At 41.7% G+C, this 15,831-nt stretch overlaps 1 pseudogene; it reads right to left on the bottom strand.

Moving 5' to 3' along the window:
• The window catches only part of LOC143410746 (uncharacterized), a 190,505-nt pseudogene extending 186,723 nt beyond the window's left edge, over positions 1 to 3,782 (bottom strand).
• Between the last annotated feature and the right edge of the window lie 12,049 nt (positions 3,783 to 15,831).

Genomic DNA, 15,831 nt, shown 5'->3' with positions numbered 1-15,831 from the left:
ATGTTGGATGCATATGCACTCACAAGTTACAAAGATGTGGTGAGAATTCCTAAAGTGCTCAGGAAGCTGTGCTTCAGAGGTCTTCAGAGGTAGAAGAAGGCTAGTGTGGAAAGGCAGAATGGGCCAGCAGAGCAAGCAGGGCTGGATTCTCCCTACTCATGCTTGGCCTCCACATCAGAATTTCTAACTCCATTTAAATTTCACATATTTGGAATTTGGTGTTCTCTTCATGCTAAGCATAGGTCTTTATTAATGAAGAACCAATTTCTTTGCCGAGGTGGATACAAATATAAGTGGGAGGTTTAAGCCATACTAGTATCAATTAGTTCCCATTGCTTTCTTCTAAGAGTCTATCAAACTTTAATTATCTGCAGGAAGGGGAATTTTTATTAAATAGGAAACTAATGAGAAATAATAAAATATATTACTCTTTGGTTAAACCACACCCTAAAGTTTGGGACAGAATGATGGGAAAACACTAATGGAGAGAAAACTGAGCATTCAAAGTGGGAGGTAGAAATGTTTTAAACAAACTTGGCCTATTTTTTTGTGTGTGTATTTAATTCCTTTGAGGTCTTAAACCACAGAGCTCTTGCTCTCTCAACCACAAGCTCAACCAAATGGCACTACAGTACTGACATTCTGAGATGGCAAGGTGTCTAGGAACTAGCCCATGTCACTTCTAAAGGCAAAATGTCTTCAAAATTCCAACACAGAGATTATAAAGCAATGCTTTTATTTCAGTGTGAAGTGGTCCCCAACAGGGTCCAAATAGCTCAGAAGAAAGTTAGGATAAAAGAGAATACCAAATATAGGTACACATCAAGAGTATTCATCCCCTCAGATTCTACAGGTATGTAGGCCCAGAAGAAAGCCAACCTGGCAGGGCTGAGAGCTGCAAAGCTACCAACTGCCCAGACTTCTTCTTTCCAATCCTCTCACCATTAGGAAAAAGTAGCAGCACTGGAACCATTCCCAAGGGATAACAAAAATTGATATTGGAAAGATGAAACCCCACATGAAAAAAAGTAACACAAATACAAAATATCACAATAATCCTCCCCAGGTAACCTTCTGATTTATTTATCTGAAATGACTCACTTATCATTAACTCTTTGCTGTCGGGAGTGTGTCAAACAAAAGAATGTCACATTGACTTTCAGTTAGCTCTCAATGGCACACGACACTGGGTTCTTGGGGGGACAGGATTCATTCTAACAGAGAGGCTGTGTGTGATATCTAATGCTGTCACACAGTGATAGTTTATGAACAGTGCATGCTTTCAGGCTACAATATAATAGAAAATAAAATTCAGTTGACCACTGTCAAATAACCTTGAGAATAAATTCAGAAAGGCTTTTTACACTTGAGCATGTGCTGCAAAATTATGCTAAATATTAACTCACCCTAGCACTCCCTCCACCATAATTTTGTGGGGTGGGGAGAAACAGGACTGGTGGGCAGAAACAGGCCATTTCTTACAGATGACCCACCTTGCTACAAAATTAAGCTCAACACAGATTTTTGTGTTTCTTCAAAATAAAAAAAAATAATCCTACATTATTAATTACAGAGGGGCAAAGGTAATTTAACACACCCTGTGGTAAAATGTTAAGTTTTGCAGGGTGCTGGTAATTCACCAGTCGTCAGGTCTCAAAGGATATCTAGTTCTGTGAGAAGAGGGAGAGAGACCACAATCTAGGTGCTGAACTCATTGCAACCGGAGCAGCTCCAGTTCCTGCAGAGCATTTCTAGGGATTCCACGGAAATCACTGTTTCCATGTCACTATTTCACATGCTATAGTTTAGAATTTCTAACGGAGAAAGATCGTGCATCCCAACACAAAACGGAATAAAAATGTACATGAGATACTAAGAATAGGACAGAAACCTGCTAAGACTAAAATATATAAACCCTCCAGAGCCGACAAAATAAAGCTTCCAAGAAAAGGGGGTGGAGGTGCAAAGCGCTGGCTCCCCATGGAGGACCTGGCTGCAAGAATCCGATTTCGGCCACTGCGGTTTAACCGTTGATTCTTTTCAAGGGGTCCAATTTGAAAGCAGCAAGAAACAGAAAAGGTGTAAATGCAGCCAAGAGCTGGACATTCTCCGCAAGGAATCCAAGTCGAAGGAAACGAAAAAGGGATGGAGGAAGAGGAAAGAAACGCGGGAATGAACAGGAGAGTCCTGGCGTTCCATGCGGGCAACTCAAAAAGGACATTGGTTGTAGGTCAGAGGTAGAGCTCGGCCTCTCAGGGTGTTTGCGGAGTGTAAGGCCAGTGTCCTGGGAAGGATTCTGAAAGGGCTGGAAAGGCGCTCTGCGGAAATTAGATTCGATGGCTTCCATTCAGATGAGGTTAGTGACCCAAACCCCCGCAAATATCTCAACCCTCTGCCCCCTCTCCACACAGCAGGGCTGACTACGGAAACCGGGGTCCCGGTGAGGGCGCCGGAGTCCAACGGCAGTCCTGGCCGAGATTCTCTTCCCTAGTCCCGGGGGTCACCGAGAAAACACCTCGAGGCCAAATCCGCAGGAGGAAGTTTTCCCAGGTAGCCGGCGGGGGCAGGATAAGGATCTGGAAAGGGGACGTAAGGAACCCAGGTCCCTCCGAGATAAGCGGGCCCTGCATTCCCCCGGGAGCGCTCAACGACGAAGGCAAAAAGAAAAAAAAAAATGAGAGAAAGAAACCGGCTACAGCAAACTTTTCCAGCGGGCGTCGGAGGGGCTGGGGTTGGCTGAGAGAAGGGAGCTCGCCCAGGCGGGGTGGGCCTGCAGCCGGCTTCTCAGGGTTGCAAAAAGGAGTCGCTACCGAGGCAGCACGGGCCGCGGAGGTGGGGATGCAGCCCTCAGCTCTCAGCGCCTTTCCAGGGAAGTCCTGGTTCCGTGCCCCTGCACGCTCTGAGGCGCCCGCCCAGGTTCAACCCAGAAGTAGGGAGAAGCAGGCCCTGAGCACGCTCCCCATCAAACGAGCCCCGTGCGGGGTAGGGGTCCGGGAGGCCCTGGGCGGTGCCCACTCACCTTGATCCTCCAGTCCGTAGGTGAACTGGCCGCTTTCGCTGATCCGCGCCTGCCGCTCCTTCTCGGGTGCGGCGGCTCACGCGCCCAGTTGCTCAGCTGGCCCGGGCTGGGGGCGGCAACCAGAGGCGCTTGGCCCCGCGGCGGCGGGGGGACTGCTGGGCCCGAGGGGCTGCGGAGCTCGCTGCCCGAGGCCGGTTCCGTGGCGTGGGGCTCCAGATCCCAGCGGCAGAGGCGGCAGCGGCGGTGGCGGAGATGAGCACAGCAGAGACTAGAGTCAGAAATGCGACGCACCGCGGCTCTGGTGGGCGGAGAGACGGACAGACAGACCGCGTGGAGAGGAAGGGAGGGCAGGGACCACGGAGTGGAGGTGCACGGGGGCGGGAATGGGGGGCAGGTCCGCAAGCGGCGGGGCTAGCGCGACCGGCGGCGGAGGCTGGGGCCACGCTGTCGCCGCTGCGCTCCGCCCCTGGGGGCAGGCGTGGGTGACTGGGACCCGCCCCAAGGCGCTGCGCCTGAGCTGGTGCACGGAGGTCGGTGCACAAAGCAAGGGACCGGTTCTGGTCAGAAGAGCGGAAGATAGAGGGGCTACTGGTATCTTTGGAAGAGGCAGGCGGCTTGGGTAGTACTTAGCGAGGTCGTGACAGGGGATGCGACCCTCCCGTGCGACGGATTGGTACCCAAAAGGACCCTTCAGACCCAATTCCTCTGCCGTCCGCAAAGCCAGCTGCAGCTCGGGGACAGGAGAATGAGCAGCGCCCCACATTTGGCATCTTTCTTTTCTGGAGCCTTACAGGCTTCGGAGACGAACCGGGTTCCTGCCTGCCTGGGCCACCACACTCGCCATCCATCCCGAGAAAACGGGGTTCACCTGCCCGAAAGCCTGTTTGTCTCCTGCTTTTAACTCCCCCTCTCAGTTTCTCTCGAGCACCAACTTAGCCAAGAGGTGGAGAGAGTCTGATGGACCAACAGCGCTGTAGAAAACACTTGGACCCCACTGCTTCCCCACTGCGACCTGTCACTCTGTCTTTCTCAACCTGTTCCCTCACCAGCTCATTTCTCCCTCTCAAAATCCTCCTAAAAGTCTCTCCAGCCTGCCCCAGTCCCATCCCTGTTTTCCACCTCCTATCACCCGGAGCTGGTACCCCTGCGCGGTCGCACTGGTCTCCCCAGCAAAGCCATAGTCTAGTCCACGCCCCGCGGACACCTGCTCTCTTGGAGACCGGAGAGGCGCAGAGGAGAGCCGGCGGCTGAACAGATTGAGCTTGCATTTAATGGTATCAACATCCAAGCTCTAGAGTCTAGATTTCATCTTTAGGTTGATATCAGTCTCCAAATTTAATCTGAGTACTCTAAATTGCGAATTCCTCTTTTAAAGGAATGTGCCCTGTTTTTTTTTTGTTTTGTTTTTTTTTTTTTTTTTTTTTTAAGAGTAACCGGTTTCCTTTCTCATTTCAGCTTTACTTGTGATCGAAATCAGGGTGGAATTTAAATGCCTTTGTGATGAAGTCGAAAAATCACAGAAATGAGGAGAGTCTCATTTTATTGTTGTTAATCAGTATCAGTTAGGAGTTGATTTTGGTTTCCTTTATCTTTTGACCACTAATTTCTTCAACTACAAACTAAGAGTTGATCTAGGTCATTTCAAATGTCCCTCTTGCCCCAAAAGAAAAAGGAAAACGCTATGATTGTTTGACTTTAAAACATTAAAAATTTCTACCCACTAATCCTTGTTCTGTCCTCTGAAGTAGACAATCCTTCAGATATATTTGCAGACACACTTCTCTCTCTTTCTCTCTCTCTCTCTCTCTCTCTCTCACACACACACACACACACACACACACACTTGATTTTATTTCTTTATATAAATTATTGAGAGGAGTTTTATAGAGGTTCCCTTTGGTCATGTAGTCAATGACTTTCAAAGAAACGCTTGGAGACTAAACAAAAATGTCCAGGCCTCCACAACTGCTAGAGATTCTGATATCATATTTGATATCATATTGATGTGAAAGATCTGGGCTGAAATCTTGACATGAGTATTTTGTAAAGCTCCTCTCCCCATTCTGACAGACATCTGTTTTTTTCTTTTGTTGGAGGATGGAACCAGGATTCAACATCCCTTCAGCATGCTAAGCACAGGCTTTACCACTGCTACATCCCCAGCCTTCATGTGTTTGTGAGTTTATCGTTTGTTTATTTAAATACCCATTTCTTCCTGACTCTTGGAAATTCTAGTTCAGCAGATGAAGTCTAGTCAGAAATCTTTGAAACACATACACACACACACACACACACACACACACTCACATTCTGGTGTAGATTATTCTGGAACTACTACTACTGTCATTCTCACTACTTAACTACTCTCCACAGTGTGGACCCTGTAGCTCTTCTGCATTCATACACACACACACACACACACACACACACACACACACACACACCAGGTCTACAGCAGGCTCTCACAAAAAATGAAACAGTATTATTGTTCATTCTTCTGGTTCCTCATTATAGTCCAGTGAAACTCAAACTTGAATTTACAGATGCACATGTTGGATCTCAGAATACAATACCCCAAAGTCTTTGCATGCTTAGTACTTTGAACTGAAGAAAAAAACATTTAGAAATAAGATCTTTCTGAACTTCTCCCCTACTTTCTCCTGCTTTCCTTCCCTGTCCCTCTCCCCTAGGCATTCCAGAGACAATAGAATTCCTCTTCCCCCAAGGTGGTTCAGAGAAACTGGAACAGTTCTCCAATCTTTCAAAACCAGTCACAAGGCTGGAGTTGTGGCTCAGTGGTAAAGCACTTCCCTAGCATGTGTGAGGCACTGGGTTCAATTCTCAGCACTGCATATAAAATAAAATAAACAAAATAATGTTCCATCAACAACTAAAAAATATTTAAAGCTATAAAACCTAGAAATGTTATTCTAACTTTTCAGCCCTTCTGGGTAGGAGCTACCAAATATAAATTCCCTGACCTACCTTGTCTGATAGTTCATAAAACCCTATTCCAGAAGGAGTCCTGCTCTGTACCCAGGAGGAAGGAATAACATGGAGAGAAGCCAAGAAAAATGCAAACAGAAAGCTCTTGCTGGGTTTCCCCAGTCGATTACCATTAGCTCATGCCCTTTTGTCCAATTACATTCAAACACGGCTGTCCATTCATCATTAAATCTAAGCATAAAAATCAACAGTTCCCCTAGGCTTTGGGGTTTATATTTCTGAAGGCTCCTGTGTCACATAAAATGTTGATTAAATAAATTTGTTGTGTTTTTCTCCTATTAACCTGTCTTTTGTTATAGGGGTGTCAGTCTTGACCCTTATGTTGGACGGGGAAACATACCACACCCTTTCTGCTCCTATGAACACTTGGGATTCTTGCTAAAATGCTGAGTCTGAATCAGTGTGACTGAGATAGAGGCTGAGATTTTGAGATTTCTAACAACCCCAAGGTGCTGCCAGTGCTACTGGTCTGAAAAACACATTTTGAGAAGTAAGGGTCTAGGAGCTATATTTTTTATTCATGGGGTAAAAGTATATTTCCTTAATGTTCCAGTTTCCCTGGTTCAATAAGCTACTATTGTCCTCTCCAGAAAGATTTCTTTGACTCTGGCTCACTCCTGCGAGCTCCCTTTTCCAAATGTAAGTGATTAATAATTCATTGCTTATTTCATGTGTGAGTCAGGGATGGCAGAACTTGTCTGATCTGCATTCCCCACTCACACACATCTACCTGGATGCCAAGGATACTATGTTCTCCCAAACAACCCTACTGATTAACTGGAAGAAATTAACTACATTCTTGGAAAACATACAAAGTACCAGGCACCTTGGTAAGTGTTTTTTGTGTGCCTTGTCTCTGGCACTCAGCAACTGCTGAACTCTTTTCACAAAGAAACCAACACTTCCTGTTAAACTGTCTAGCACCACAATCCACAGCAGTACCACCCCCTAGGGGACATTTTGGAAAACTGCAGGTGCTTTCATTGGTTATGACAATGATAGGAGGAGGGGACCACTGGCATTTAGTGGAAGGTGGCCCAGAATGTAAGACCATTATGTACAAACCATGTGGCCTTCATATGTCACATTGAACCTTTAGGTTCTGGTTAAAATGCATTTCAGATTGCATTAGGACTTTAACTCTATTTTACACATAAATGTGAAAAATGTTCTTACCTTTTGAATATACACAGAATTTTCTGGAAATACATCTACTATAAAAGTCTACAAAAGATGGTACTGTTTTCCACTTAAGAAAATCAAGACACTGAAGCTACTTCCATTCATGACATCTGAGACAGTAACCAACACATCTGTGCCTGTCACATGCATAACTGCCTAGTAATTCCATGTGTATCTAAATACGTTTATTCAGTTCTTGTTGCAAAATGTTAAAAATGAAGGAAAGTGTCAATAATATTGCAGAGTTTTGTCATCTTTCTAAAGTTATAAGTAGGTACAAATACCTAACTACTTCTTTATAACTTTTGAGTGAACATTTAAAATAAAAGCAAAATGCACATTAATTATGTATAGCCTTTTATTCCTCCTCTGTTATAATTTAGATCATTACATTGAGTTTTAAATTGAGTGTGAATATTATCCGTGAATTCATTTCATAATCACAATAGTGGATAATCCAAAGGAATTATTATAAAAAGAGAGATGATCATTACAGGAAGAAGATTCTAAAGAGACACAAAAAGTAAAAGTAATATGGCATTCTGAATAATATCCTGGAACAGGAAAAAGACCTTAGGTAAAAATTAAGGAACACTGAATAAAGCATGGGTTTGAGTTATCAATAATTTATCAAGTATGGTTCATTGATTGTAATAAATATACATTAATAGAAGATACTATTAATAGGAAAAACCTGATGTGGTAAATACTAAAATCTGTAGTGTCTTCTCAATTTAACAAGAATCTAAAACAATTCTGAGAAAATTAAGTGTGCTTTTAATAAGTAAAAAAAAATTAAAATGTGGGAAGATGCTAGGTCGACTTTAGAATGAGATAGACATTATAACCTTGAACTTTGCCTATTGCAGAAGAGACACAATGAAGGACAAACTGCTTACAAACTTTAATATGATTGTGGGGAGTAAAATATTCATCATCATTAGTAATAAAGATGGACTATTACAAGAATTAAACTTGTCAGTCAAGAATTCATAATTTCAAACCAGTTCCACCGACTTTTATTAGGTCTTATTTTTTGTGTATATAAGATTTTCACAATTTTGTTAATTTCATGAAATCTTAAATTCTCAAAATTGTGGGCTTCTATCAGGACATTTTAGAAAGTCATATATGGGTAACAGCATGTGAACAGAAAACCTGAGTATTGAAAGATTATAAATTGAGTTGTGTCTTCTTTTGTCCTCAACTATTCCTTCTTTCATTTTCAGTAATGTCCCAAATCTCCAATCCCAGAGATGCACAAAATAAAGGAAGAAAGACCAAGAGGTCAAAGAAAACAAAGTAGACAGGAGGAGAATTAAAGTCACAGTTACCTCTGGTGGAGCCACCTGCTAAGACTCAAGCGTATTCTAAAGATAGTGTACATAAGAATCCACTTAGTTCTCACAAGCTTATAAAACAGGTATGGTATCTTTAGTATCCCCATTTTAAAGATAAGAAAACTGAGGCCTAGATTAAAGAACATTGGTAATGAACTCAGGAATTGATCTTGAGGCTTACTTTTAAATATTGCATTGTATGTTGTCTGTCATGTGTCCTCTGCACATAATACTGCTACATCAGATTTCAGACTAAAGTATACTTACTTTTACTTTGTATATGTGTGGAATTTGGGAAACTGAATATAAACACATTAGTCATCTCTTCCAAGTCTTGAAGAAACACAAGCAAAACCTGAGAGCTAGTGTCCCCATTCAGACATGAGCTCCAGGGCTGAGCTGGGTACATGGAGCTATCTAGGAGTAGAGTGTCTCAGTTGGCTGACAAAGTCAACTTCAACAGCATTTATTGGGAGAACTCTAAGATCTCCTGGAGAGTGAGATGTGTGTTTATGTACTTTTGCCTCCAGATATAAGTGTCAAATTTATAAACTCCCTTTCCCATTAAAAAAATTGTAAACTAGGATCTGAATAAAGAACATTTGGAGAAACACCATGTTGGTGATAAGCATTATTTAGAGACTTGGTAAGAAAATATTGTACAGTCATCCTCAATATTCATGTGTTCTGCATCCGTGTTGCAACCAACCACAAAGCACAAATACATATTTTAAAAATCACATTTAGACTGAACATGATTAGACTTTTTTTCTTGATATTATTCCCTGAACAACACAGAATAACAACTATTTGAATAACACACATTGTATTGGGTATCACTGAATAAACTAGAGAAGATGAAACATACAGTAGGAATTGTATGAGTTATATGCAAATACTATACTATACCATTTTAAATAAGAGACTTGAACATCCTTGGATTCTGGTATCCACAATGGGGTCCTGGAATCAATCCCCCTAGACTGCCAAGAGACAACTATAAGACATGTCAAAAGAATTTTTTTACAGTACTGAGGACTGAACCCAGAGGTGCTCTGTCACTAGGTCACATCTCCCAGCCTTTGATTTTTTATTTTTAGACAGAGTCTCATCTGAATTGCTCAGGCTGGCCTCAAACTTGCAATCTTCCTGCCTTGGCCTCCTGAATAGGTAGGATTATAGACCTGCCCCATTGAACCTTGCCCCAAAAGAATTTTTAAATGCCATTTCTGCCCTTAAGGGACTTGCAATATAAACAGGATAGTAGAATTATATATTGTCATCCTTTGCCATGCACTCTCTGGAGCAGCAGACTTCAACTTTGTCTACAACTTACCATTATCAGGGATACAACAAATTACTCATTCTTCTCAGCTAACTATGTTCTTTTGGCATTGAAGATTCAGTGTCTTGGGACTCTCCCCCAATCTCAGAAAAATGACTACAGTCACCCTATGTGGATACTTTTCAAAATCTTGATATCCAACCCCCTCTTCCCCAGGTAAATTGCATCAGAATCCCTGGGGTTGGGGACCCGGACATAAGTGTTTAGGAAAGATTTCCAGCTGATTCCAATGTACAACCAACCATGAGAAAGTAGTGCTTGAGGGCAGGGTTCCTCAGCTTGAATGTGCACAAGAATCACCTGGCGATCATGGTAAAAATGCAGAGTTTAATTCAGGTCTGGCTGGGGCCCAATTTTCTGCAGTTCTAACAAGCTTCCTGTTGATACTAGGGCTACTGGGTAATGAACCACCCTCTAAGTGGCAAAGGTCTGAAAGACATGAGTAGAAGGGTTTGTTTCTTTTTTGATAGTCTCTGTAATAGGGTCAGTGAGGGGTAGGAGATGTGGGGAAAAAATAACAAAAGACTGGGGTCCCAATATCCCCTTCAAGAGTGTGCCCAGAGTGGCCTAACTTCCTCCCATTATGCACCACCTCCTAACAGCACAAGAGGCTCAAGACCAAGACTTAAACACATCAGCCTGTGGAAGATATTTTATATCCAAACTATAGCACAAATCTCTGCTGATCTCACCACCATAACAGCCCTTGCTCCTTGATTCTAGTCAAGTTCCCATTGCTCTGTTGCAGACCCCCACACACCTGTTATAGGTATTGTTGCAGAGGTCCCCTTGGCTAGTCTGTGTTCCCCAGTCTAATTCTCTTCAACACTCTAAAGATTTCTGTTATAGTGCTCTCTCCAAGAAATTACTCTAATGATGATGCTCTTCTATTCAACATTATTTATAGAATAAGGCCCTTAAATATTTTAGGTTGCTAGGAGAAGCCATCATAATCTATGTCCTCCAACCCCCATCTTTCCAACTGGGCAAAATATCTTTGTTTCCCAAACTTGCCTGAATAATTCAGTCATACCTCTGTGCTTTTGCCCTTGATATTCTCTCATTCTGGAAGAACCTTCTGGGTTGTCCCTCAGTTCTAGCCAAATGCAACCCTGGTAGCTTCTGCTCTTTCAAGAGTACCATTCTCTACACGTCTTTCCTATACACCACCCACTAAGGGGCCCTGATCTCTCCCTCTGTTTCTTACTCATAATTTATACTCTATGCATATTTCTGTTACAGCCCCTATAACATTTTATTTCTGTAATTTTGTTAACATGCCAATTTCTTTCTGTTTGATGGAAAATTTCTTGAGGCATAAATACAGTATATTCACCCTAGTGTTTCAGGCATTTGCAACAATAGAGGCATAAAGTAAGTGCTCAGGAAAAAAAAAAAGAAAAGATTCTGCAAGAAATAAATGGATAAACTCTTAATCGCTCCCATATCATCCCTTAGAACTGACGAGATCATTTGTGACTGACTTTACAGCCAGCCACTGAAGCAGATTAGAGATCACATCTCCCTCCCAGCCCCTTCTTTTCCCCCTCTTTCATTAGGAAAAGAAAAAGAAAACTTATGAAATGCTAAGAAGGGGCACCTTTATGAAAAAACATGTAGATATTAACCACTCAGAGACAAGAGACAACCTCTTTTCCCATATAGCATGTACTTGGCAGATGCTGTTGAGACTGAACGACTTTAAACTTGACAGCTCCTTTAGCTCCTTCCCAAAATATGCAACATTTTCATGTAAATGTTTTATTGAAGTTAAAGATACATGTAGGACAATGTACAAACCCTAAGGTTATAGTTCAATAAATTTTCACAAAGTGATCACATGTGCCACAGTCTGGCTGGGCACAAAATCATGAGCCACTTACAGACTTGTAGATTCAAACAGCAATTCTTTATTCCCGAACTCACACTGGCACTCTACACACACGTTGTGGGCAAAATCCACCGGCACTCTACAAGCACGTTCTGGGGAAATCCACACTCTCCACTGGGGTCTGAATCCCAAATACTCTCTGAATCCCCGAGAACTCAATGGGAACTCAAGGAGAGGGTGGGCGCTTGAGGCAGCAGGATATGCCCTATTCTCAGCAGGGTGCACCTTAAACCTGGAACCGCCCTAAACCCGAACCCCCTAAACCCCAATCTGCCCTGGTCCTTGAGCAAGGTCACCTTTCATGCAAAGTCACTGCAAATGACCTGGGTCCACTATGGAGAGTCCTTCCTCTAAGCAACATGGGGTAGACTGACAAAGAAATTGCCATGTGTCATTCCTACTTGGCAATGGCTTTCAGCACACAAACATGGAACCATTTCAATATAAAATGTTATTAGTATCTGCAAAAGCTTCTCCTTTATTCTTCTAGTCACTAACACCTCCCCCAAAGGAGGCTGAAATATTTCCAACATTGCTTTGACACAAACTATTTTTTCCAATATTTCTTTGTTTTCCAACACAATTTACTTAAAAATCAAATTTTAATAATAAAAGAAAGCAACACGTGCTCATTTGCTGCAGTCTGGCTGGGCACAAGATCACGAGCCACTCAAGCAGGAACAAACTTTATTTTTTAAATAGCCGCCAATACCCCGTATGCGCCTGGGAAGATTGCCGATCCACACACGCTGCGTTCTCCTGGTCTCCTCCCGGAACCCAAGAGCAAGTTCCTCCCCCAGAATTCCCTCCTACTGCACTTTCCCAACCAATGGAAACTCTCCAGAAGTCCCTCAGCAGGCCGAGGTGAACAGCAGGAGTCCGGTATCCATATGTATGTAATTTTTAACATAATCATTTCATCTCAATGGCTAGCTGGCATCACCTTTCAATCAAAAATGCCATGCATCATATTAATTGGCTGTGGCTCTTAGCACTCATTGTAATGAATCACAGCTATAATCCCAGCTACACAGGATGCTGAAGCAGGAGAATCACAATTTGAGGCAAGTCTGGGCAATTTAGGCCCTATCTCAAAATAAAATAAAAAAGGGCTGGGGATGTAGTTCAGCAGTAGACCACTTTCCCGGCATGTATGAGGGCCTTTGGGAATGAGCTAAAGGAATTGTCAAGTCTAAAGGGTTTGATCCAGCTGGGTTTGATCTCCAGGGCCACAAAGATAAACAAATAAACAAACAGAAGCACAAAAGTGTAGAAGGCAAGAGAGTTTCCCTATCCAACTTTGACCACCCTCCCCCATATACATGCAGGCGCACACACACATTATTCCAAGGGTTGAACACATAACAATATGGTACATGTATAAATTAAGACTACATAACAAGTAAGGAAAAAAAAACAATTCAAAGTGGACAAAACAATAAGAGAATATATTAGCTCACTTTAGTTATTTGATTGTTTTTCTGAGAGAACCTTTAGGTTGTTTCCAGTGTTTTGCTTTTATAAACAATGTCACATTGATCCTTTTATTTTGAACATATTAAACAGCAAGCATAAAGAGTGCTGAAAGTCCAGAGGCAGGGTTGGTTTAGAGATTTGTTTAGTTAAATCATGCAACCATGTCATCAAAGACTCAGTTTCTTCCTAGTTTTTTGCTCTGCCTTTTGAGTTATCAGTTTCACCCTAACACTGGCTTAGCTCATAGTTGTAAAATAGCTGCCAACAGTATAATATATTTCATCAGAGAGAGGTAGGGAGGGAATGAAAAGGAAATTGGGGAAGAGAAAGAAAGAAATGCAACCATGGTGGAGTGAACATCCTAGTCTTCATTATGAGTGATCCAACTTTGGTCATGTGCCTACTTAGAGCCAGCATGAAAGTCTCAGGAGTGCTAAGTTCAGATTACATCAGGTTCCATCCTCAAATCAGTCTCTGTAACAGAAAGTGTGTTATTATCCTAATTGGCTCCATGAATAGGGTCAATCTCTGGAGCTGGATGTGGGATCAACTCTAACTAAAACACAGAATTGGCTGCTACACAAGGAGTTACAGTTGTAATGAATGCTGGGAAAACCACCATATTATGCATTACTTTGAATATCCTTTGAGAGCATTTTTTTGGTTGAAGCACATATTCACATATACATGAACATATACATTTAATTTGAACTAAAATAGAATCACATTACTCTACCATTTTATGTACTTATAAATCTCATTTTTTGCAAGATATCCTATTATGTTAGTAAACAATAATTTATCTATTTTTAGAAGTGATGAATGCTTAGCTTGTTTTAAAATTGCCTCTACAAAAATTTTATGTTGACCATTTCATTTTTAACAATATCTTTGTGATACAACCTAGGGCCTCACACTTGCTAGGCAAGTGCTCTACCTCTGAGCTACATCCCTAGCCCACTGAACAATATCTTAAAACAGAAAACATAAAGTAGTTTTGGGAAAAGATATTTTTAAATGAGTCTACTGTACCTAAAGTTCATGGATACAAGAGAACATCACGTTCTTTAAAAGCTAACTAGAAAGCCAGTGTGGTAGCTCATGCCTTGTATTCTCATGGACTTGGGTGGCTGAGGCAGAAGAATCACAAATTCCAGGCCAGTCTCAGCAAGTTAGTGAGACCCTCAGAAACTTAGTCAAATCCAAAATAATAATTTTAAAAAATCCCTAAATAACTGGGGTTGTAGCTCAGTGGTAAAATGCCTCTGGGTTCAATCCTCAACACAAATAAACAAAAAGTTGGCTAGATACCACTCTATCTAGTCTATCTAAAGAATGTCCTTTTCCTTTATCTTTCATTTAATATAGATATGAGTTACACTGTCTCTGTCAAGAAAGCAATTGATAGTTCATTGTCACTTTAGATTGAAAGGAAATAAGAGCCAGTTATAGTAATAGAATTCAGATTGAGAGATGTGAAAATGTTATCTGGTCAAGGAGATATGTGAAATTGATGGAATCACAGAACTAAAATGAAGCCTAGAGGTCCCCGAGCCTATTCCCCTGCCTTCAAGCCCCAATTCATTCAAATATATGTAGACTCTTAGTTAGAAAGTCACCTGGGAATGATCTAGACTCTTACTACAAAATATTGATATGTGGAATTTTCCATTAAATAACCAAACTACTGCATTCAACCATAAATACTATTTTTTATTTTCTCTCTATAATATTGCTCCTAGTTTTTATTATTATAACTATTGTCCCTTTTACTCATCTTCCTAATAGTTTACTCAGTCCCTGAAGAAGGGGTTCCAGCATCCTGTTCTTTCCTGTTCCAGGGTTTCTGAAATCTTATCTAAAACTCCCTTGCTGTAGTTAAGGGTGGTGTCCCTCACCTGTCCTGGATGGAAATGTTCTGTGTGCTAGTGTATTCCACCGTGACTGTGCCTAGGGTCACCTGGGGAGTTTTACATAAACACCAATGCCCCACAAAAATAATTTTAATAGCACATAAAAAGCAAAAAGTAGACAAATAGGAGTTCATTAAACTAAAAACAAAATCTGCACAGCAAAGGAAATAATCAACAGAGTGAAGAAACAATCTACCGAATGAGAAAATACATTTACAATCTGTATATTTGATAAGGATATATAATTAATACCTAAAATATTTAAGAAAATCAAACAACTCAATATCAATAATAGTAATACAAATAACCCGACTAAAAAATGAGCAAAAGGCCAGGAATGGTGTCACATGCTTATAATCCTAGGCAGAGGTTAGAGGATTGCAAATTTGGGCCAGCCTCAGCAACTTAGACAGGCCCTAAGCAAGCAAAGAAGAGCCTGTCTCAAAATTTTAAAAGGAATGGGGATATAGCTCAGTGCTAAATCTGATTGAACTTTTGGGTTCAATCCCCAGTACCCACCCCAACCCACCCTCACTCCACCCCCCAAAAAACAAGGCAAAAGATCTAAATGAACATTTCTCAAAGGAAGAAACACAAATGGCCAACACCAATATGAAAAAAAAATAAACAACATGACTCCTCAGGGCAATGCAAATGAA

The sequence above is a fragment of the Callospermophilus lateralis genome, chromosome 11 (genome assembly GCF_048772815.1).
Source record: "Callospermophilus lateralis isolate mCalLat2 chromosome 11, mCalLat2.hap1, whole genome shotgun sequence".
Taxonomy (NCBI): Eukaryota; Metazoa; Chordata; class Mammalia; order Rodentia; family Sciuridae; genus Callospermophilus; species Callospermophilus lateralis.
This window is presented reverse-complemented; position numbering and strand designations above follow the sequence as displayed.